This window comes from Mus caroli, unplaced genomic scaffold (genome assembly GCF_978045245.1).
Source record: "Mus caroli unplaced genomic scaffold, Mus_caroli_1 scaffold_5, whole genome shotgun sequence".
NCBI classification, from domain to species: Eukaryota; Metazoa; Chordata; class Mammalia; order Rodentia; family Muridae; genus Mus; species Mus caroli.
In genome coordinates, this window is record NW_028227260.1 from 23,055,675 (window position 1) to 23,059,262 (window position 3,588).

A 3,588-nucleotide genomic window follows, 5' to 3' on the forward strand; every position below is an offset into this window, starting at 1 on the left:
GAAGTTTTCCTGCTGAGTCAGCACCTTGTAAAAAATTTCCCACTATGGCACCAACAACTTGTGAAAGAATAAATAAGGAAAGAAGCTTATGATAAGTAAAGAAGAATTTAAATGTCCAATAATAGCAAGCAAATAGCAGCCATATAAAGGAGCATTACCAGAAGGGGACTTTACTTTCTTATTAAGAACAGAGGGAAATGTAGCAGCCTCCTAGGCTGAAGAAAATGTCATAAGGCAGTTTAGTTCTTCAGTAGAAACAAGTTTCTAATTGAATAATTAACTCTAAATAATGTGATGAACATGTTTGCATGCATCACAAGAAATACATTTTGGATACTGGTACTTTCCATACGATTTAAAGTTCTCTGGAAAAATCTGATGCATGATACTATTTGTAACATTTAGAAATACACTTCTTTTTATGCTATTCTTAACTATTTAGAGCACCATATTACCTCCCAATACTTGATTATTTGGCTTTACCAAATAGCTCACCACATGTTTTGCCTTATGTGTGCATGCTTGTGTGTGTGTGTGTGTGTATGTGTGTGTGTGTGTGTGTGTGTGTGTGTGTGAGTGAGTGTGTGTGTACGTACGTGAACACCTGTGTGCGTTATCTTACATAAGCACATATGTGTGCAGGCCAGGGAACAACTTTTGAAAATTGGTTCTTTGCTTCCAGAATGTGGTTCCCAGGGTTTTAATTCAGGTTTGGTGGCAGGTGTTGTTACCAGCTGAGCCAATTGTCCCTATTACTTTTGAATAACAAATATCAGAAAAGAAAAACTCTGCACTTTTAGTTTCTCACCTAACACTCAACCTAAGGGGATACTTAATATATTCTTCTCAGCAAATAAAGGCCTGCTTACACTGATTATTTTCAGCTTTTCGCAGACACGGGCTATGCTTTTTAAATTATAAGAATATATCAGAGGGCAGCTTTTCTGTTAATTTAAAATATCTTGGTAAAAATCTTAGTAATGCAAATATTCCAAGAGTAATGTCTACTTTTCATTGAAGTACATTATAAAAAAATGGCTTGCCCTATTTGTAAGTTGCCTCTTCCCTTTCATATTACAATATGAATTTTAAAACTTCTTTAACACATCAGTGGGAAACAGAATTTAAAGATCGTGCTTTTTCACATAGCACTTTTCATTATTTTTTTTTCTGGCAGCTCTGAAGTGAAATGTGAACTTTGGTAATGCTAAAATATCAAAACATGGTAGTCTCTTTCAGCACATCACTGGAGGCCTTTTTCTTTCTCTTTAATTGGCATATGACAAATCTATTTATCACAGGTCTTCTCTACTACATGCAGAAAATTGTTAAACTGTGGGAGTGACAGATGATTTTACGAATTTGTAATTTTAATTGTTACTCCTTGTGTCATTAGGTTTGAAGACCTCATTAAACAATGGTAGAGCTTTTTGTGACATTTCAACTTTCTGTCAACGTTTCTATAATAATCTCTTTTATTAAAAAAATCAGCCTTATTAGTTGAATATGTTTAGTATAAATTACAGCTTACCATAAAAGACAGTTTTGGCAATTACATTTCAGCTTTTCATTGAAACTGGATTTTCACTGTGTTAATTTTCCACCTAAATCATTTACAATCTTTACTTAAAAATTTCAAGGCCAAAATATTTTCTAGTACATACCTTTCAGACGGTCAAAGTGATCTTGATTTCCATGCTGTTCTATACATTTGTGGATATTCCTCTTGTATGTAGAAGAAGGCTATGTGACCTCATTTATGCCAGGTAAAATATATTTCTAGATTCAGATATTGAAAACTGTGCATTTTGATTTTCAGTCACTTAGTCTTTTTACCCTTTCTCTCAATTGTCTACTCTTCACTGAACACATGTTGACATTTATGGTAATTGTCATTCTCAAATAAGGAAGTGTTCCTTTTTATAGATTCTTCTCTCCCTAGACAATGAATGACATTCATAATAAATAATTAATTTATTAGGTATAATTTTAAAAGTTAAATGGTACAGATAATGTTTGAAATGGAACAATTCAACATAGATATTTCCAAGTAGTGATTTTTTTTTAAATTTGGTACGAACTAATAATTTTAGAGTAGTCATCACTGCTTACCCAAGATACTAATAATTCCTTTAAACAATATTCAAAATAAGTTCATGGAAATTAAGCTGATGTCTTTCTCCTCCTCCTCCTCCTCCTGCTCCTCCTCCTCCTCCTCCTCCTCCTCCTCTTCTTCTTCTTCTTCTTCAACTGATTTTACCTTTATTTCCTGCACTTTACGCCAATCATTATACTTCAGAAATCATTAGATTTCGGGGTGGGGCAGAAAGAAGGCGGCATTCAGAATGATGGAGGCTGTGGCCCGGTTGGTCTCACTGGAGAAGCTGAAGGAGCACAGACTGCCCTGATGGCTGGTAGGTGATGAGAGCGGGAGAGCTGGTATGCAATGTTCTCAGCAGCTTCCAGCTTTCGCAGCTCAATCAGGCCAGCACCTGCTGTGGCCAGCGAGTTGACAATCAGTTCAGCTTCCTTGGAGTCACCCTCAGCAGAGATGATGGCTGCCTTATGCTGCTGCTCAGCCTTTTCCACCATAAATCTGGCTCTCTCTGCTTCCTGCTGAGCCACCTGTTTGGCTTCTACTGTCTCTGTGAACTCCTTCCTGAAGGTCAGATGTGTCAGGTATATGTCATCCAGGATGAGCCCAAATGTTGCTGCTCGCTCTGTGAGGTCATCATTCACCTGCCTGGAGACCAGTTCTTGCTGGGTAACCAACTCTCCAGCATCGAATTGAGCCACCACTGACTTGAAGATCTCTGTGGTGATAGATGGCAGCACCCGCTCATCATAGTCCTCTTCAATGTTGGTGTAGATATGAGGAAGCTGGCTGGCCACCAGCCAGAAGAGGATGCGCACTGTAATGTTGACATTCTGTAACTCTTTGCTTCCAGTGACAACCAGCACACTCTGTGGTCGAGAGCAGCAGTCAAAGATGATTGGCTTCTGTACCCAAGGGATGAGAAAGTCAGTCCCTTCTACCACAATGTCCTGTACTCCATGGAATTAGTCAAAGATTATACAAAGAAGAGTTCACCACGCCTCCTTCAACTGCTAACGCCAGTATGAACTTTCTGATAGACTCGAACACTTTGGCAGCCATGACTACTCCTGTTGCTTCCACTCACATCTGCTTTCACTCTGACATCCACATGAATTTCCCAGCCACTTTTATTCTTTTCGAAAGAAGAAATTTTTAAATAAAGGGTTTGTTTATTTATTTATTTATTTATTTATTTATTTATTCACTTTACATTCTGATCACTGCCCCTCTCTTCCGGGACCCCCTCCCACAGCTCCTCCTCCTATCACTCCCCTTCTCTTCTGAGTGGGTGGAGACCCCCCTGAGTATCTGCCCACAGTGGTACATCAAGTCTTTGCAGAGCTAGGTATATCCTCTTCCACTGAAACTTTTGCTGAATAACTTTAGATCAGATAATATTCGGGAAAGCATCATCTAAATGGATAACCACAGGACTTACTATCAATTTCCAGTTTAGTTTCTATCTGTAAGTTAAAGCAGAGAGGTAAGTT

The 3,588-nt window shown here is 38.2% G+C and overlaps 1 pseudogene; it reads right to left on the reverse strand.

Moving 5' to 3' along the window:
- Nucleotides 1-2,372: 2,372 nt before the first annotated feature.
- LOC110287412 (prohibitin 1 pseudogene) lies at nucleotides 2,373-3,157 on the reverse strand (annotated as a pseudogene).
- Between the last annotated feature and the right edge of the window lie 431 nt (nucleotides 3,158-3,588).